The following is a 22,206-nucleotide window of genomic DNA, read 5'->3' on the forward strand; positions in this document are numbered from 1 at the left end:
AGTCACTTCTCAGCCAACTGCATCTGCTTCTCTCCTTCTCCTTGCATCTAATCACCACACACTGTCTGCTGGGTCTCTTACGTGTCTCTCAGATGTAATATGCTAGTCCATTTCCACCATCAATCCTGGCCCAGCCCAGCATCCATCTCTCACTTTTTTTAAAGATTCATTCATTCATTCATTCATTCATTCATTCATTCATTCATGAGAAACATACAGAGAGAGGCAGAGACACAGGCAGAGGGGGAAATAGGCTCCCTGCAGCGAACCCGATGTGGGACTTGATCCAGGGACCCCGGGATCACAACCTGAGCCAAAGGCAGATGCTCAACCACTGAGCCACCCAGGTGCCCCTCTCACTTTTTTTGTATAATAGCCCCGTAGCTGGCTTTTTCTATTTCTCATCTTGTCCTCTCTCGGTTTCCTTTCAAAAATGCAAAGAGGATCAGTCCTTTGTCTGTTTGAACTCTCTAAGTAACTTGTCAACACCATTAGGAAATGGTTCTCCTACTCTAATGTGCCAGGAAGGCTGCAGGACCTGCTCACTCACCCTTCTATACTACTCTCTCTTAATCTACACTCCATGGGCTTTGAGTTACTCAGTGTCTGATACTCACTCTTGCCAGGACCTTTAGCATCCTGGACCCTCTTTGTAGAATTTTGCCACCATGTTCTTCAGTCTAGGTGGCGGTCTGTTATTTCTCCTCCAATAGCACCTTTCTCTGACATAAAATTTTGTTTTAAAATCTGTATCTTTGCTCCATGAGAAGAAGAATTATCTATGTCTCCTTTGGCTTTTAACACATAATACACATTTAAATATTTGTTGAACAGGTGAGTGAATAAACCCTCCTCAATTTTCCTTATGCTCATTTTTAATCCTTTGGTTCAAATGTTTTGCTCTGTATGACGGTAAATTTTGTCTTAACTGGATGGAGCCAAGGATGCCTGAATATTTCATCAAATGTTCTGAATATTTCAGTGAATATATTTCTGGCTGACATATAGTATATAAACATATATATTTAAAGATTTTATTTTATTCCTGAGAGACTCACAGAGAGACAAAGACATAGGCAGAGGGAGAAGCTCCCCCCTGCAGGGAGCCTGATGCAGAACTCGATTCCAGGATCCCGGGATCATGATCTGAGCAGATGCTCAGTGACTGAGCCACCCAAGTGCCCCAAGTTTAATATTTAAATCAATAGATGAGGTAAAACAGATTGTCCTTCCTAATGTGGGTGGGCCTCATGCAATCGCTGAAGTCCTGAATAGAACAAAAAGACTGACCATCTCTGAATAAAAAGAAATTCTTCCTGCCTTATTGCCTTCTAGCTGGGACATTGGTATTTTCTTGCCTTCAGACTCCAATTGAAGCATCAGCTCTTCCTGTCTTGAGACTGCCAGTCTTGAATTGAAGGTGCACTATTGTTTCTCATGGTTCTTAGGTCTTTGGGCTCAGACTAGAACTTGCACCATTGGCCCTGCTGGGTCTCCAGCTTGTAGACTCACCCCACAGGTCTCAGGACTTGTCAGCTTCCATAATTGTATGAGCCAATTCCTTATAATAAGCCTCTCTCTTTGTATATCTCTATCTATCTCTGTATCTATCTATCACAATATCTGTCTACCTATACATATATATCTCCTATTGGTTCTGTTTCTCTGAAGAATCCTGACTAATACAATCTGTCAATAATATTTGGAGTTGGAAATATACCAAGAAGTGATCAGATACATAGATAATAAACATAAATGTTTACCACCTGTCACTAGCAGCAATTTTCTAAATATAACTAATTTTGAATTTTGTTTTTCTTTTTTTTTTTTTTTTTTTTTTTGTTTGTTTTTTTTTTTTTTTTGTTTTGTTTTTTTTTGTTGTTGTTTTTCTTTTTTATTCAAAAATTGCCAAAATCCAGAAAGTCATCAGCAAAAAAACCAACAAAAATCAAGACAGGTATCAGTAAGCTGCAAACTGAGCAAGACAGTCTTTAGGGAAGTGACATGTAGTAATACTTATACCACCAACTAGTTCATTTGCACGTCGGTTTTTTAAAATTCATATTTCCAAAATAACATTTCAAAGGGTATTTAGGTTCTATAAATAGCTTATAAATTTTAATCTATAATGTAGCTAAAATCTCTTATAGAGTTCTGCACCTGACAAAAGAAGTTGCTGAACAGATGAGGGAAGGAGAGGAGAGACTAAGCAAATTCCACCTAATTCTAGGCATGTGGTGAGTCTTGTGTATGTTCCATAAATTAATGTCCTGTGTGGCCATGTAGCCATGTGGCACATTCCTAATTCCTGCTTCCACTATTGAATTGTCTGACATGAAAGCTCAGATAAGTTCATCATCAGCAACAAAATTTGAGTACGGCTCTGTGCTAGGTTCTTTCCTAACTGTGGAGAAAACATAAAGAATGACAAATGCTCATTCTCAAAATGAGAGTAGGAAAATCACAGGAATGAAGGAAATGAAGAGTGAATTCAATGGTCGATTCTCTGTTCTTCACTCAACTTGCCTTCATTTCTCTATCATTCACTTCAAGCCAATTCATGGAGTATGGGAATAGAACAGATCCATGCCAATTATTTTTATACGAATGTGCATATACACAAAGTGATCACGGGCTTAACAGCAGTTTACAAGAGACTTGGAGTGTTTGGAGAAATAAAAGTTCAATTGAAACAATTGAAGTGGGGGGGGAACCTGGGTGCACAGTCAGTTGAACATCAGTCAGACTCTTGGTTTCAGTTCAGGTGGTGATCTCAGAATCTTGAGATCACAAGCCTGGCTCCATGCTCAGTGCAGAGTTTGCTTAGGACTCTCTCTTCCTCTCCCTCTGCCCCTCCCCTACCCCCAAGCTTGCTCCCACTCTCAAATAAATAAATCTCCTTAAAAAAAAAAGAAAAGAAACAATCAAGTGGTCAGAGCTGCTAAAGAAGGTAATAGTGCTTAATGTTGTTCCCATTTGCAGAAATAAAGTGCCCTGATTGAAGTAGATAATAATCTTCTAATTGTACACTTTATTATCTATTGCTGAAAGATCTTGGATATTTCACCAGGAGTAAAACAATTAAGACACACTTGGAAACTTTCTTCAAACCTTTGGTCCTCTTTCGATGGGTGAAAACTTGGAAAATGTGTGAAAATTATAGATATCCCTTACTGTTAAGAACTTTCTAGCAACTAAAACAATAGAACAAAGAAATGATACTGACTCAGCTCTCTTGGCCTGCGAGAGCTGAGTAAGTATCATAATCTCATTGGATGTGATCAAGAAGAGAGTGGATGACACCTGTAAAAGAGGATCTAGAAAGAATTATTCTACTGTCTGGAAGTTAAATTAGATGACCTTTAGTTCTCTCCTCAAATTCTGAAACTCCATGGTTTTATTTATTTTTATTTCCCTAAGATTTAATTTTTTAAAAAATTAATCTCTACCCAATGTGGGGCTCGAACTTACAACCCCAGATCAAGAGTCACATGCTCTACCAACTAAGCCAGCCGGGTGCCCCTGAAATACCATAATTTTAGGTTTTAGTAAGTTGTGGACTGTTTACTTGTACATTTGTAGAGACTTTAAAAGCACATTATTAAAACTTTTATAGTATGTCCAATCACATCATTACACATGCAAAAAAAAAAAAAAACCTCAGAAAATTTGCTGAATAAATGTTAACATAATAAAGTACACATTTTGATACCTCACCAAACTAAGGGTGTACAGCATTTCATGAACTCAACATTTTCTTTTAATTCAAATCTTACATGATATAAAGACTTAGAAAAGCATTCATAATCTGAATTATTTTACATAGAAAGATAATCCATGGGCTCTCTAAAGCTACTGAATACTATCCTTTTCATTATATCTCCTATTAATGCCTTTATTATTCTTTTGTTTCTGTTTTGTTTGTTGAAAATATCCTCATTACAAGTAAGAACAATGATAAATTTTGTTAAATATTTGCTTTTGAGTACTTAGGATCTGAGTACTTGCTCTGATGTACTCCAGGGAATTTTCTTATTTATTTTATCTTCCTGTCCATTCATTGTTTCTAATAAAAGGTTAAGACTAAAATAGTTCTCCCTCAGAAATGTACAACAGCATATTTAATTTTGCTTTAGTATCCAAAAGTTAGTGGGTAATCAAAATGAGATGATGTAAACTTTCTACATATTCTTCTCAATACCATTTTTCTCCAACAACAACTACCTTTCAAATATTTAAAGTTCTGAATCTGAGATCCTGTGAAACAAGTCTTATTTTCATCATGGATCTTAATAATATGTTAATAAAGTATCTCAGATATAACCTAAATGTCTGTTGGAATCCCATCAAAAGTGGAGCTAGCTTTCCCTTTAATATATAATTCTCTTTTTCCGATTGGCATCTTTCATCCTTCCTGGCTAGCTACTTGCTTCTGTGACACCTGTGGCCTCTCAATTCCTTTCTTAATGCAGCTGTTTAGGCCTGCCAGAAGAAACTATCAGGAAAGTCCCCCAGTTGACATTCTGTAGGTAGCCCTGAGAAGCAACCAAAAGCTTCTCCTGGGTCCAGCCACATTGAGACTCCAGCAACCCAAGCAGGGTCCCTACCATTTAACCTTCAACTCCTCTATCTACAGCCAATGTTTCTTTTTTCCTCTTTCTCTGAAGTAATGTCAATTACTCTCAAAGTTCTCAAAGCCTTGTTGCTTAGACTCAGTGAATGTAGGCATCATTTGGAAAGATGTAAGACCATACGTATCATGATAAAAGAATGAAACACTGATTTTTTAATGACAAGAAAAGAGTGTCTTATAAAACGTTTCATTGCAATACACAAGCAATGTATTAAGCAATACATTAGCAATGTGCAACACACAGGATATGTTAGCTCCTGAAAACCTTGAAAAGCCTTTTCCTTCACTGACAGAGAGTGGGTTTTATCAGCTCAGCTGTTGATAGCTTTCCCTTCATTCAGTCTTTGCATGAAAAACATAATTAATACTGCCTTGAATAGTCCAAGCTGAGTTGAGAAACCATCTGTCAGAGATGTCATGTAAGTAATTCCTGCCTGGGATGGAACTGGATGTTAACCAGTTTAACCAGCTTTCTTTCAAACCTTGACTCTCCTTAATAATGGTAAAAATTCATTTTTTCCAAATGGGAAAGTTGGTCCATGTGATGTTTGGATTCTAATGGAATCATTAAAAGATGAAAATCAAGTCTTTCTGTATGTCAAAGACCAGTCCCTCACTCCCACCCTTTCTTTCTTTCTCTTTCCCTCTAAGGGGAAAAGAGAAAGAAAGACCATTTCTGCAAAGAGAATTTAAGAATTAAGGGGAAAAGTCTCTAAATTTATGTTCTCTTTATATTAAGAGAAAAAGTCTCTAGGGAAAAATTCGCTACACTCATCCCAGTTTAATTTACAATTGGGTTGCTAGTGTCTAGAAGCCACTGCCTCTGTGATGGTTTCATACCTCAATGTTAAAAATCAGAATGAGGCAAATTCTAGTGAATAGAAGTCCACACAAACAATTGCTGCTTTTGTTGGTTCCTCTGGTACCAAGTCTAAGAATAGAAAGAAAAAAAAAAAACCTGGCAACACAACAACATCATCTTTTACAGCCATCTTTCTCTTCAGCATAAACTGAAGCATGTGTTTGATGGAGGGAGGGAAAGAGTGTTTCTTTTATTTCCCCTCAGTAAAGGAGCTTAGTTCCATTAAACAATGTTGGAAAACATATTGGAGATAGTATATTTAAAATTAATTTAAAATCTAAAGTGTTTTTAATGCCTTTTAATATAAACAAAAAATGATTTTATTAAAATGCTTTCAGATATTACAATACAATGATTTATTTATCACTCCAAGTCTGTAGCATGACAATAACTTCCTTTCCAAGTATATTGATTTTTAACTGTATTGTGGAAGTGGAAAAAGAACCAAAACAGTCTACCAAAATTCTTCTCCAGCCCTCTTAAATAGAACCAGGTCCATTATGTCAATGGAGTCTATTTCAAAAGAGTATGGGAAAATTAGTCTTTCAAAAGGATAGGATTAACCAATTAGAAACATTTTTTAAATAACAAAGGACAGGTCATACTTTTCTAAGTTGTGTTTTGCTGAGTCGAAACATGAAATGTCAAATATTGATAAAATATTCAAAGTTAGGTACACCGAAATATCTGAAATATTGATATAGATTATCAACCTTTTGGAGTCTTTGCAGAACCTAAAAATGTCCTTGTTAACATGAGAAATTTGAAAGATCATATTTCTCTGTAGATACAGTGCCCAGATAGAATTGATTTAAAATTTAAAGCACCTTTAGAAGAAAATTTCAGTGTTGTTGAAGTTAAACATGGAGCAAAAATCATACTTGTTACTTTTCTTCCATGTTTTCTGTTCAGGACTCCTTAGACTTTAAGGTATTTAATCCAACTCCACAATCCAATAAATGTTGGTGCAAAAAATTTAATTTTAACTTTTGGAGCATTTAGCTCTCACAATGATGATCCTTCCAAATGCTATGTTAAATATGTAGCAATAATTATGTATTTTTCCTAGCTTGTGATATAAGGTATCATGCTTCTTGGTGTATTATTCTTCGATCAAGATTGCCTGACTTCAAATGAAGAACTCCACTTCAGAGCTCTGCTTAAATATAAGACTATTACCTGAGGAATTAGTACTAGGCTGATTTTCAGTTATGTATCCTGGTATTAATAAATCGTTGTTATTTCCCATGGAATAGAGTGTTTTTGTTACTAGTGCCTGGTTATTAGACATCTACACTTGCATTTGTGATAGTGAAAGGGAAGAGCAATACAAACTGCAAGGCGAAATCCGTAGAAGATCCAAAATCATTGCGGTCAGTAGACAGAGGCATGACAGTGTTGCTGTTAAAAACAGACCCTGGAGTACAGAGTACTTGGATTCAAGTCTAAATATTCAATAGCTGTATGACTTGAGCAGTTACTTAACCTCTTCCGGCTTCAGTTTCATTGTCTTGGTTGTAAAAGGAGGGTTGCTAGAGGTTTAAGTAAAATCTGTGGGTTTGTGTCTGTATGTATCTGTATACATATGTATATATATCTACAATTAAGAGATATAGATCATATTTTATATGCATTACTTTGTATATGGATATATATTAAGATTATATACATCTACTTAAGATGTATAAATGTTACTCATTTAAAACATATACGTGGATATATACATATATTCACTTCAGATTTTATGTATGTAATAGAGGCTCATTTTTGTCAGGTGGTGTTCCTTAAATATTAACTATTATATTGGCTTGTCACTTCTATGTCTGAACTGCTAATGAGTTAACAAAATTGATTGATCTGATGATTCTTGCCATGTTTTTTCTTTCAAGTTTCAGTTATAGCAAAATGTCAATTAAGAAATTGAGTAAACACATAACAAGAAGTCTTAGAGCAAGGTGCTGAGTTCATAGACAGGATAATCACTTCCGGAATACATACGGATGAAGTCTTTGTAGAACTAGAAGAGGGGCTGTTAATGGACTTTTGTTTTAGAGATGATGGATTGATGTTTATTCTGATGAATATCCAGCCTGATGAGGACCCTCCTAGCAACTGCCTCTCGTTGCCTAGTGCTAAAACAGTAGCTTTCCGAGTTAAGTATAACTTCCAAAACACTAATACCTGAGCTTCATAAGGACAGATTTTGTTTGTGTTGGGTCATTGCTGTATCTGCAGAATTTAGGCAAATGCCTTGCAAATAATGGGTGCACAGTAATTATTTCTTGAATGAACTGAATGGATGGAAAACTTGTTTTTTTCTTTAAAATAGGATTAACATTAAAAGCAAAAACAAACAAACAAAAAGTAGCAGGCTTTCCTACTTCCTGACAGATTTCTGAACCTAGGAACGTTGGTAAGCAGGTAAGCAGGGATGAGGAGCCGTATATGAAGGATGTAAGTGCAAACATGTACATTTAGCAAGTATCCTAGAAGTCAAGGATTTGGTTAAGCATTCACAGGAATGTGTGGTGTGGTGCCACACCTAACTCAGATTCCTGTGCAATGGGTCACATTCATATTACAAATATTTGCTTAGCATCTGACTAACTTTAGTGTCTATACTTCTACTTTTCTCTGGCCAGTGTTTTCAGAAATCCTTTACCTATGACCAAGTTTCATAAAGTGACACTTTAACTTTCTGCAAACATTTGGTTTGCTACTCAGCTTTGACTAGCTAAAATAATCAGTTTGACACGATCCATTCCACAGGTGGGGTTGATTATATTGCATTATTTATAATTTAGCTCACAACCTCAGATAGTGAATTAAAATAACATTCTCAAAATTATTCCCAACAATCATCTAAATACATATTTGTTTTCACTGCCATAGCAAATATTTTTTGAAACCAGAAAGAAGTCCCCTTTCATAGCATAGACAAGCTAATAATTTGAAGCGGAAACAATTCATTTGTACAAACTGTAAGTTTTCCTCATAATTTTCATAACGAAAACTGAGAAAGTGTTAGTCATCCTTGGCTGAGCTATACTCAATTCTACATCTTTTCTAAATATAATAAAACAACAAACAACCTTAAAGTACATTATTATTGATTAGACATGATTTCTTAAAGCGGTTTTTATCATCTCATTTAACTTTGGAGCTTCCAGACAATAATGAGTCACCAAAAAGCTATCATTGATTTATACTGCACATTAGCACATCAGGTTTGGCCCAAGAACTCTGTGGGTCCAGAAGGAAAAAGAAAGACGATTACAAGTGAGCCGTGGCAGAAATACTCTGAAAACGCCTATCTGTATTCACGGTAAGCCATTAGGTCTAATGCGAGGATAATGAACATTCAGGTTCATTTTATTCCAAGGAACTGTTTCTGTTCTTGAAGCTCCGTGTAGAAAGAGTCCTTAGGGTTAGAATGCTATTGTGGGTGATAAAATTTTGCTTGGCCTTTGGGCATATAAGGTGAACATTTTACAACGAAAGTTTACAACTATAGATAACACAGCATCTGATCAATGTCAACACACTTGGCGTTTAAGGCTAATCCACATTGGAAAAACAATCATCTCCAGGATGAAGATCAAAAATCTTAACACACACACAAAAAAAAAAAAAAAAAAAAAAATCTTAACACAGTGTCACCTGTCTGAGTTGCTAGAAAAGATTTATTTAAAAATCGATCCATAGGATGTGTTTTCACATTTGTCAGTTTCTTTCCACTTGCGCGCTAGAGGGAGGCACTTTAAGAGTTATTAACTGTCATTCTAGGAATAAAAGACACTGAGTTTCAGCAGTGATTGGTAAATAGGGCAGGGAATTAAAATGAAATTGGATTAAAAAGAAAGTAAAAAAAATCACTGAATTAGAAAATTTCACCAAATCTTGTAGATCATTAATTTCTGATTTGAATAACTTCATTCTTAAACAACAACAACAACAACAACAACAACAACAAAAACCTAGTAGTTATCACCCACCCATGCCCAAATAAGTGAATATACTACAGCTTCTGATGTTAAGGTATCATGGTTTTGCTGTTTGGGCTTGTAAGGGATTTTAAATATTGACAAGTACTTTGAGTTATGTTTCGAGTAAAATTTCAAAATGTTGTATTATGCATAGGTTCCAAAGTGTCAGAAAAACCGAAAAGTCGAATAAAACATATTAGAAGAGCTTAGGAAACCGTATAAAAATTAAAAGGCTAAAATAACCACTCCGTTTTAAACGTGTAAAAATAAATCGAATTGGTTCGCGGGACTCGAGTGACTTTTTTTTTTTTTTTTTTCTTTTAGATAGTTGGTATGTACTGAACCCGGCACAACACCAAGTAGGTCCTGGTACACACTAAGGAATATCCAACCAGGTAAATACATCAGGGTGATGAGGCCCATGAAATTGAGTGGGTAGTGAGAATAGTCCCAGGAGCAAGCGCCGCACGAGCGGAGGCCCAGGCCCCGGCACAGCTCCCACGCGTAGAGGAAGGTCACGTAGACCGGCACCGCTTCCAGGTGCTCCAGCCGCGGCTCCAGTGCAGGTGGAAGTAGAGTTTCTCCACCACGAAGCTGCAGCTGCCCTACAGAAAGGAGGACCAGAGCGACGTGTGGCCGCTGGTCGGCCCGTCTGCCTGCCCAAGAAAGTGAAGAGGATCTCATCCCAAAAGCCGTGCGTTCCGAAGAAGAGAAAGCGGAGCGGGTCCGGCAGCCCCCGAGCGGGGCTCCCCGACGCCCCCGGTGCCTCGGCGGTCGTCGCCGGCCACCTGCGCCCGGAGCGGCGGGGGCGCGCGCGGCCAAGGCTGGGGCCGCTGCTCGGGCGGCCCCGGTGCCGCAGGCGCAGGAAGCGCTTCGGGAGCACTGGGCCGCGGGAGAGCGCCAGCACGTCCTGCAGTCCCGCAGCCCCAGCGCAGCGGCCCCGCACCGCCGCGCCCGGTCCGCCGCGCAGGCCGAGCCGCAGCGCCTGGCCGCCGGGGTCTGCAGCGCCACGCGGGCCGACGGGGAGGCCGGAGAACTGAAGACGGAGGCGCTGGGGCAGCGCGGCCGGCAGGCAGACCTTCTCCGGGGCGAAGCGGGTGAGCGAGTGCAGCAGGCGGCGGCGGGCGAGGAGAACCCCAGCCTGCGGAGGTCCGGGCTGCGAGCGAGGCGTCCCGGGCATCCCGTGCGTCCCGTACTAGCAGAGTCGCTCCAGGCGGGCAGCGCGGCGCCGGCGGCCGGCGCTTCAGCAGTGGACAGCGGCTCCGGGCGGCTGGCGGCAGCCTCGCGCCCCCGCCCGCCCGCCCCTCCGCGCCCGCATCGCCGCGTGCGTGGAGCTGCGGGGCCGCGCCGCCGAGGCCCCCGGGGGAGCGCAGGGAGCTCCGTCCCGGCCGCGGCCCGATGGCAGCCGGAGCCCTAGTGTCCGGGAGACGCGCGGCCGCCCAGCTCGCGGAGCCCCCCCGCGCAGCACCCCCCCCCCCCTCCCGCGCCCTGCCCTCCGGCCCGGGTGGGTGCAGCCGGAGCCCTAGTGTCCGGGAGACGCGCGGCCGCCCAGCTCGCGGAGCCCCCCCGCGCAGCGCCCCCTCCCCCCGCGCCCTGCCCTCCGGCCCGGGTGGGTGCAGCCGGAGCCCTAGTGTCCGGGAGACGCGCGGCCGCCCAGCTCGCGGAGCCCCCCCGCGCAGCACCCCCCCCCCGCGCCCTGCCCTCCGGCCCGGGTGGGTGCAGCCGGAGCCCTAGTGTCCGGGAGACGCGCGGCCGCCCAGCCCGCGGAGCCCCCCGCGCAGCGCCCCCCCCCCGCGCCCTGCCCTCCGGCCCGGGTGGGTGCAGCCGGCCGCGCCCGCGCTCCCTCCGCGCGGCCCACGGAGGAGTGGAGGCGAGGACCGCTGCGAACCCCGTCGCCGCCGCCGCCCCGCCCCGCCGCCTCTGCCGCCCGCTCCTGAAGCGGAGAGCGAGCAGTGACGCCCTTCCCCGGCCTCCCGGTGCTCCCCTCCGGCTCGCCCTCTCCCGCCTTCGCCGGGCCCCCCTCCCGCTCCGCCCTCCGCGCAGAGGCCCGCGGGGTCCCGGCGAGGAAGCCCGGCCGCGCCTCTCCGCCCTCCTCCTGGGACGGCGTCGGCGGGGGAGGCAGGAGCGGAGAAACCCCCACCAGGGGTGACCCGAGCTGCGCCGGCTGCGCGGGGGCCCGGCACTCCCGGGAGCGCGGAACCAGGGCCGGGCCCGCTGGCGAGGCGGAGGGCCTCGCGCCACACGCCAGAGGCCGGGCCGGGCCCAGGCTGCGGTGCTGTGTATTTAATGTTCTGATTCAAAGCCGGCCGTGTCCCAGGCACGAAGAATAAACACGAGACTCCGTGCCGCACCCCAGCATCCGAAATGTCCCCTGGTTCACTTTTTCACTCTCTCTCCCCGACAAGCCTGTTTTCCTAGGTTAGTCTGCTAGGGGCCAAGACAGAGATTCAAAGCTCCCCACCCCCCACCTCCCACCCCCGAATTATGAAATGATCTGAGGCCAGTTGGGTTGGACGTTGCTCTGGCTGCCGCGGAGGCTCTTGTCAGGAATAGCACCCTTGAGGGATCCCTGGGTGGCTCAGCGGTTTGGCGCCTGCCTTCAGCCCAGGGCATGATCCTGGGGTCCCGGGATCGAGCCCTGCGTCGGGCTCCCTGTATGGAGCCTGCTTCTCCTCTGTCTGTGTCTCTGCCTCTTACACCCCAGTGCTGCTTTTTCTCCTTGCAGAACTAGATCATCCCAGAGATGAAGACTGAGAGTGAGATTTTTTAATTAATTAATTAATTAATTAATTAATCTATTTAAGGTAGGATGAGAGAATCTAGAACTTTGGTGTGTTGGGGGCTGCGCTTTTTTTTTTTTTTTTAAGATTTTATTTATTCATGAGAGACAGACAGAGGGGCAGAGACACAGGCAGAGGGAGAAGCAGGCTCCATGCAGGGAGCCCGACGTGGGACTCGATCCCAGGTCTCCAGGATCAGGCCCTGGACTGAAGGCGGCACTAAACTGCTGAGCCACCGGAGCTGCCCTATTATAAACTTTCTTAAAGATGCAAGGAAAACCTTGAAAGGTCTAATTTGATAGTTCAGACTAGTTCATCTCAGGGAATGTAGGAAAATCTTTTGGATTAAACACAAAAATTGGTATCTTCTATTTCTGTATTTTTAGCCTCCACACTTAACAAAATTTCAATTTTGTGTACCATACATGTCTTATGAATTATATTGGTATAATAAGACATGTATAAAATTTATGCATGTATAGTACATGCATGTTCTAAACAGCTAATTTTTTAAAATTAGGGAATGTATAATAAAAAGCTTGTGTCTCACCACTGTTGTCAATGTATTGCTCTGCTAAGTGGGGAGTGGGTTAGATTACTAAAAATCTCAATGTTCTAGGTCCTTTTTTTGAATCTGTTTCTCATTTATTCCGGGAGAAGTAATGCAAAATAGAAATTAACAGTTATAAGTCCATAGCAGAAAAAGCAGCTATTACCTGTTATTCTATATTTCTTTTTATATTTTTGTTGTGGCCTCGCCTTAGTTATGCCACTTCAAAATGTATGAAACACTAACTTTTAAAAAAAGTAGACCAAAAAGATAAAAGGAAAGTTTTTAAAAAGGCATGAAACAAGGGGCAAGGAAACTATTCATTATATAACTTGCTATTATTAATTATTTACACTCATTGCCTCATTTTAAAAAAAGTGACTATCTTCTACCATTCTGAGAAGCTAGCCCACCAATGATACCAATCTTTGTTTCTGCTTTATCTTCACATTGTTCTTTTGTTTTAAACACTTCATTGCTGATTTCCAAATGGAAAACTGCAGCATGGCTTTGCTGATCCATGATGATTTTATAATTTACAATGGTTGCATCAGAATCTCCATGATCATAAAAATGCTTAAAAGCATTTCTGTGTTGGTCTTGACTACTACAAACATTAGGTTGCAAAGATCCACCTGTTAAAGCAGCAACTTGCTGGGAGTTGGTGGGCATAAGGGTGAGGGGAATTTAAAAATAGGAAACAGGTATCTGCAATAAAATAACATGAGTTGAGACTCCCTAGGTTAGAAAGTAGCCATTCAAAGGATGTTTTGAAGCATTGTTCTTCCATGGAAAAGACAGTCTTCTTTGTCCTCAGAAGCCGTGAAACTGTCTCAGTAACCACTTGTAGAGATGTAACAATTCTGGACTGGCCAGGTTGAGCTGTGTAGCTAGTGTGACCAGGGAGAGATCTGCTAATTAGGAGAAGGGTCCTCTGGAGGATTATGATAATCTTCAGTGAGTTGTTGTCTAGTGAATATGGGTCATGGTTGTAGTCTTTTAGATGTGCGGAATGCCTGAGACCTTTCATTGCACACCAGAAGAACAAAGGAAAGAGAGGGGAGAGTACAGCATTTAGAAGAAAGCGTAAGGGAATTTCACTAGGGTAAAGCATGAATGTAATAAGAAGAAAACAGAAGAAAACAGTAAAAGGCAGCAGCCACATTAACACTAGATATAAAAACCTTTCTTATTATAGATCAAATTATACCCGTACACCCCCCTCCTATATACTATAATCATCAAACTAAGAACACCCGCTCCAAGGCTTGCAATTGCTGAATGCTAGCTCCCTAAAAATACTACCAAAACAGCCTGTTGCTAAGGCAAAACTGAGTTTGTTGCTTACCATGGTAAGTAAGCTTTCTTCCTTGACAAAGTTTTAATAGCATCTTGGAGCAGGAAGGACAATGTTGGACTATTTATTTATTTTTTTTTTAATTTTTATTTATGATATTCACAGAGAGAGAGAGAGAGAGAGGCAGAGACACAGGCAGAGGGAGAAGCAGGCTCCATGCACTGGGAGCCTGACGTGGGATTCGATCGCGGGTCTCCAGGATCGCGCCCTGGGCCAAAGGCAGGCGCCAAACCGCTGCGCCACCCAGGGATCCCATGTTGGACTATTTAAGTGGTTTTTGGGTTTGAGTTTAAAATGGGTCTTTCAATACAAGGGCTTGATTAGAATTAGCTAATGATTATGATAAACTAGTTTTGGATTGGTGGACATAAGATGTGTCTTGAGGTGAGTGTTTCAAAAAGCATTGAGAATCGATAAACATTTATCTCTCTGCTCCAGAGCTTCCTAGAATAAAAAAGTTGTGTTGATGAAGACAATAGAAGTCATGTTAATGAAGACAGCCAAACAATAATGTCATGGCCACGTAGACAATAAGCTTTAGAGATGTCTGATCTTGGATTCACACAATCGGATAGTGAGGACCAGTTTGGAATCTGAGGAGAATAATTTGAGTAAGGACAGGTAAAGGTAACAAAGAAGCAAGGCTGACATTGAGTTTAGCTAAAATGATGCTCATCCTTAGTGTGTGTGGAGGGCAGGGGAAGGGAGAGAGAGATTGATTGACAGTTCCATAAAAACAGCCGTGTAAAATATTTGTCTGCATATGTCTACAGTTTCATTTACTTTACCTATACTCTTTCTTTTTTCTTTTTTAAAAAAAATTTATTTATTTATTTATTTGACAGAGATAAAAATAAAAGAGAGAGAGAGAGAGACTGAGAGCACAAGCAGGGGTGGGGGTGGTGGGTAGCAAGAGAGAGAGAAGCAGGATCTGCATGGAGCAGGGAGCCTGATGTGGAGCTCCATCCCAGGGTCCCTGAGCCAGAGGCAGACACTTAACTGACTGAGCCGAGGCACTCTAAGGAACAGACTTTGAATAAATTCTTTAAATTCACAACACTTAAAGAAAAGCCAAAAGAGCACCAAGCTGTTTTGGAAAATCTTGCTTAAAATTTTCACTTTGAGCAATATTCAAATCATAAACACTCCCTTTGTGTAATTTTGGCCTGCCTGCCAGTGACTCACCTTCAGTGCGTAAGGAGAGGATTTCCCCTCCCTAGTTAATTCCATTATGTTTTCAGAGGAAGGAGTTTATTTTGAATAAAACTACTTGGGTACATTGGTTGAGGTTTATGGGTGAGAGGTCATCACTGTCAATGGATACTACTTAATGCGCACCTACGTGTCAGCTGTGCACTTCACATAGATTATCAGTAATTCCTACAACTGTTCTCTTATTTTTTTGAACAGATATTGAAACTGGGGCTCAGAAAAGTTACTTGCTCAAGGTCTTAGCTAATAAGTCCAATGCCAACAATGAAGTCATTTCCACTTGACATCACAGCTCATTTGCCACACACTGTGTTGTCTCTTATGTTCTTGTATTAAAGCCACCTTGAATGAGTTGAAGTTGCAGATTTAATAAAAAAGATCATTCTGTTTATAGTTCTAATGGGCTTTCCTTTAAGAATCCCTAACCCCTCCCCAGCTACTCCATCCCTTTGGCTATCATTTTAATCATTAACCTATGCAATCTTTCACATCCTTTTGTTGTTACTGTTCAGTACACTTATTTATTGTGCCACACTTTCCGCCTTCTGCATTTCATGACAAATTAGTAATGGCTCTTTATTTGTACAAATGGGGCTGTCTGGAAGGGCTTGCTGTTTGGTGTGGAATAGCAGATAGAGCTCAGATAATAGGAAAATAAGTATGGAATGCAAATGTATTCCTGTGCGTTGTCGGGACCTGTCTCTAGGTATCGAAGTTCAGCAAAATCACACCCTGCTATTCCAGTTAACACATCTATTTGTGGCTGTCATAACCTAAAAACCTAGGAATGCTTCTGTGCAGAGACTTAACCAATAGATTTGCATGTGTTCATCTAGTTACCCAAGTCCACTCATTTTTTTGAAGATTTTATTTATTCATGAGAGACACAGAGAGACAGAGACAGAGACACAGGGAGAGGGAGAAGCATGCTCCACGCAGGGAGCCTGGTGTGGGACCCGATCCCGGGTCCCCAGGATCACACCCTAGGTGGAAGGAGGCACTAAACCGCTGAGCCACCCGGGCTGCCACCCAAGTCCACTTGTATCTGGTCTCCAAAACCTAAGTACATATTATATTTCAGCATCTTTGTATGAATCATACATGGCATTCTCATTCTAGAATGTACATGGGGCATTTCTTTCTAGGGTAGTAAAGATAATATATTTTATAGTTTAACACCTAGTTATGGTACTTCTTAATTTTTTTCAGTCATTATCCATTTTGTCCTCAATCTTGTGACAAACAGCTATTTTTCTAATTCATACTAAACAAGTAAAACGAAAATGCAACTTGGCAAAACTCACACGCTGGTAATGGCAGAGTTGTTTCTCATTTAAAATCCAAAAATTCCTTCTTCCAGACGACACTCCCTATCTTACAAAATGTCTCCAGCCCACTGGAGGGTTCTAAGCACCCACCCTAGCTGTGTGAAACAAGCTTACTGATCAGGGCTCGGAAGACAGGAGTTATTTTCACTTGAATTCCAGAAGGAAGTGAAGGAGGCCTGAGTCAGTCCTGTTGGCCAAGAGCCTGGATTTCTTAGGCCCTCTGTGGAGGATGCAGTTTCTAGAACTCAGTATACTCATTGGCTTCCTTAGCTAAGTTGCTGGTTCTACTTACTTAGTGATTACTTAGTGGTTTTCTTCCTTTAACTGTAGTTATTTGGCCTGACCTGTGTGACTGTTTCTTCTGTGAATGGTCGTGTTGGTGACATATTGCTTTCCTCTGAGATTACGACTGCCACAACTCTTGCTTTAGAGAATATATATTTCTTATATTTATATCCTATATTAATTTTATTTATAATAACTAAATATAAATATATGTTTAAATATATTTTTCTTTGACACACAGTTATGGAACACTTATGTGCAATATTTTGTGCTATATCTTGGACATAAACAATGAATATAACAAAGTCTACTCCTCTTGAAGTTTCAAGTATAGCTTACTACAAAGGATATGCTTGTCTATCGAATGCATTGGAAATAAATATATGTAGAAAGTAAAAGAAGTACACATCCCCCGTGATACCACCACCCATAGATAATCACTGTTAATATTTTGGTATGTAGGCTTTCAACAATATTATAGTATCACCTAAAAGAAGATTATATTATGCATTCCTTTTATAATTTATAATTGCTCTTGTCACTTATTGGTGATTAGGGAGCATCTTTTGATTTGATAATCTGCTACATCATGGGTATGACAATAGATTCCTTTGTAGAGATATCCCACAATTTGTTTAGCCAATCCCCAATTTTTAGCTGGTTAGGTTGTTTCAAAAGTTTTGCTGCTATAAACTTTTATGCGACAAGCATTTCCTTAATTATCTTCTTCATGTAGCCATGTTTATTTACTTAGACCACATACCCTTAAAGTTTAAATAGAGAATCAAAGTATATACATTTTAAGGCTTTGGCGCTCTCTCTCTTTCTCTCTCATAAAAATAAAAATCTCAAAACAAAAAAAAGGAGACATACACAAAAAGGAGATCATTCAACTTCTGTGGATTCTAATGTTGATTTAAATGAGCTACTGTTTGGACTTTCTTGACCTTCATTGATTACATTGTATATAAATGAAATCTAGTAGTATTGATATGAACTAGTCGTGATAATAACCAGAGTGAAAAACTAACTGAGCTCTAAACAAGTTTTTCTTCCATCTCTTCATCCTTTCTTCTTGCTAAGGAAGTCTAGGGAGGAGAACACTTCTTTCTTTCTTACTACCAGTCTGCCTAAATCCTATCCTGAACCTCTTTCCTAGCAATCTTTTTGTAGGAAATTATGGTGCTAAAGGGCAGAAAGGGGAAACATATGCGAATGTAGAGAGCAGTTGTGACTGTGTCTGGCCTTCCAACTATTCCTTACTCTCACATACATGGCAGACATAATTATTGCTGCATATTTTCCCATTAAGTCCAGAGTTTGCCTTGGAATCTCATTCAACAGAATGATACAAGAAGATATCATCAATCAACAGAAGTTGGCAAGAAAATGAATCATACATGGCATTCTCATTCTAGAATGTACATGGGGCATTTATCTCTTTCTAGGGTAAATTCGATATATGATAATTTGCATTTATATACATACGTTCTCATGTTTTGGGTAATTGTTTATTCTTTAAAAGTTCTCTTCCTGGTAAGCAAATCCTCACAGTAGGATTTTTTGAGATCACAAGCCTTCCTAGAACATTTAAAAAACTATTTAATTTATTTATTTCAGAGAGAGAGATAGTATGAACAGGAAGGGGGTGCAGAGGGAGAAGGTAGAGGGAGAAGCAGGCTCCCTGCTCAGCAGAGATCCCAATGTAGGGCTCCATCTCAGGACCCTGGGATCATGACCTAAGCTGAAGGCAGACTCTTACTGGACTGAGCCACCTAGGTGTTCCCTTTCCTAGTACATTAAATGTGTTATTGTTTGAGTTACACATGACTATCTTTTAATATTACATGACATGAGGTGAGTTCTTTTTTGTGTTTAAGGCTAAAAAAAGTCATTGTTTGGAGCCAGAATAAACAATTTGCAAATAAATGGGTTAGAATTTGTATGATATTCTTAAACTGAGTTTCAACAAAACTATTAGAATATTAGGTATTTATTTTACAGTAAAGATAAATAGGTATTTATTTTACAGTACAGTAGGCTCAGTCAATACTGTTATATATACACAATTTTTTTTTTTTTGCCTTTGCATAGTACTTTATAGTCTACAAAGTGCTCTCATGCTTGTTTTCTCATTGGTTCCCTGAAATAATGTGTGATAGGCAAGAAGTACCATTTATTGCTAGGGAAATTCCAAAATAGTAAATTGTATTTCAAAATAGGTTAAAATAACTCTTAGAGAGGCGGAGCCCAAGCCTAGATGATTTTTTAATCTAGCTTTTATTTAATTTAAAAACAATTCACATTGTATGTGAACTATTCTTAGATAAAAAAGAACTACTACTTTCCTATGGTCAATATTTATAAGATACAGAAAGTTATGCAGAGAAAATTTCCCTCTGACATTTGTCCTCCACCCACCCATTTTCCTTTTGGGGCAATATCATTAGGTTAGTATTAGTTAGTTGGCTATCTATGCAGAGATATTCTATGCATATACTAGTGAATAGAAGTCTCCTCTACCATTTTTTATGCTGATGCTAAAATACTATACATTTTATTCTGTACCTTACTTCTTTCACCTATTAACTCTGCACATAAATCATTCCAGATCTATGCATAAAGAATTCATCTTCAATTTTTATTTGAAACAACTAAGTAGGGCATTGATTGAGTGATTCACTATTGATCAAACCAGGCCCTTACCAGTGAGGATTTAAATAGTTTAAAATCTTTCATCATGGTAAAAATGTTACAATATATACAAACATACATGGCTAACAGACTACATGAAAAGTTGTTCAACATCATTCACCTGGGAAATGAAAATCAAAACCATAATGAGATATCACCATACATGTATCAGAATGGCTAAAATTAAAAGGACAAGAAAACAAGTGTTGATAAGGATGTGGATAAAAAGGAACACTTGTATACTGTTGGTGGGAATATAAACTGGGACGGCCACTGTGGAAAATAGTACAGAGCTTCCTCAAAAAATTAAGATGGAAATATCATATGATCCAATAATTCCACTATTAGATATTTACCCCAAAGGAAATGTAAACACTAATTTGAAAAGATATATATGCATCGCTATGTTTCCTGCAGCATTATTTACAATAGTCAAGATATGGAAGCAACCTAAGTGTCCAACAATAGGACACTTATCAAAAGATAAGAAAGAAGGAAGATATCACACACACACACACACACACAGAGGAATATTATGCAGCCATAAAAAGGATGAGATCATGCCTTCAGAGACAAGAGGGATGGACCTAGCAGGTATTATGCTGAGTGAAATAAGGTAGATTGATAAAGACAAATACCATGGTTTCACTCACATGTGGAATCCAAAAGAAAACTACAAAAAAGAATAAACAAACAAAAAAAATGCAGAATTGGGACTATAAATACAAAAAACAAACTGATGGTTGACAGAGAGGAGACGGGGTCGAGGTACAGGGAGTGGGAGATACAGGTTTGCAGTTAGGGAATGAATAAGTCAGAAAAATAAAAGGCACAGCATAATGAATATAGTCCATGATACTGCAATAGCCTTGTGTGGTGACAGATGGTAGCTGTACTTGTGGTGAACATAGCATAATGTATAAACATTTTTAATCACTATGTTGTACACTTGAAACTAATGTGACAATGTGTGTCAGCTATACTCGGGTTTTTAAAATGCTACAATATAAAGGCCTTGAACACAAGTCATTTCAAGATGTGGGAGTAGATGACTTAAGGATGTAGGTGCAAAGCTTTTGGGTGAGGGGATGTATACCTTTGTAATTCTGATAGATATTGCCAAATTGTTCTCCGAAGAAATTGGATCAATTTTCACTCCTGCCAGCAATTATGAAAGGGTCTATTTCACACAGTCTTGCAAATAATGTTTTATTACACTTTTTGATGCTTGCCAGTTTGAGAGATGAAAAGTATTTCATTGGTAGTTTTAATTTTTAATTGTCATATTTTGAGTACAGTGGAGCATTATGTCAAATATAGAAGAACTATTTGTCTTTCTTCTGTAAACTATCTTTTCATGTCCCTTTTCATTGGGGTGATAGGTCTTTTTTAAATTTATTAACAGCAGTTTTCATATATTAGAGAGATCCATTCTTTGTGTGATGCACATGACTTTTGGATCTAAATTTCATGTTCCTATCATTATACTAAAATAATAAAAATCACTTTTAATGATAGTATCTCCAGAACTTGCAAATCTTTCACATTATTTATCTATTTGCATGTAAATTTTGTTTCTTTTCTGTAAGATTATTTCATCTCTGTAATTAATTTACAGTGTTGATGAATTTCAACTTTCAATTTTCCATATTTCTGAGCATCTTTAGAGAACCTTCTGAGATTCTAATCTTACCTCTGAGTACTCCTTCTTAGCAAAAGGCATGTTTCTTTTCTGAAAATTTTTACCCAAATATCTGGAAACAAATTAACTTCTAGACTTCTAAATTTTAGAATTTCACAGTGGCATAGATCTTTCTTTTGAATCTAAGCTATTTGGGCACCTGGATTTTTCTGGGGGTGTGTGACAGCAAGCTGTATTTCTTGAGATTATTCCTCCTCATGACAATGTCCTAACCCATGGAAATTGTACCTCTCGAGCATGGTGTACCTCTCCCTATTTGCTGACCCCCTGGGTCTGTCCCAGAAAGAAACTATTGCACCACTTTTTCCCATGCCTTCCTGTCTACAGATGACTTTTAGTGGATTATGGCTAACCAAATTCAAATCCTGAAAATATAAAGAACAGATTGTAATTGACAAACTCTTTGTTTTCAAGTTATTTATGTGGCTTTTCAGCAATGACACAAAGCTCTCTTTGTCTCCGAAAAACAGAAAGAACTTCTTAACTCACCAAGTATTTAAATCTACTCAATATGATGGGTGGCCTAATGCATGAATCCTGGCCTGGCACAAAGGAAGTGCTGTGAAAAACCCATTCTCAAGCCATTTATGCTGCTCAGTTTGCCACCATGAAGGGTACTTAGGTAAAAGATTGAGAGGGATTAAAGAATGCTTAAAGATTTACAGTGGGAATAATTCAAGTAGTTGGAAAATTAAATCTATAAATAAAAGCATAAGGACCTGTGGTTTTCTAGCCTACAAAAGAGAAGTCTCCAGAGTACTTTAATAATGTGTTTCTGGGTCATAAAATAAACATGGAAAGAATGGTGCTTACATAG

At 40.0% G+C, this 22,206-nt stretch overlaps 1 pseudogene; it reads right to left on the reverse strand.

Moving 5' to 3' along the window:
- Positions 1–9,160: 9,160 nt before the first annotated feature.
- On the reverse strand, positions 9,161–21,410 carry LOC119878645 (annotated as a pseudogene).
- Positions 21,411–22,206: the final 796 nt, after the last annotated feature.

Source organism: Canis lupus, unplaced genomic scaffold (genome assembly GCF_011100685.1).
Source record: "Canis lupus familiaris isolate Mischka breed German Shepherd unplaced genomic scaffold, alternate assembly UU_Cfam_GSD_1.0 chrUn_S176H336, whole genome shotgun sequence".
Lineage (NCBI taxonomy): Eukaryota > Metazoa > Chordata > Mammalia > Carnivora > Canidae > Canis > Canis lupus.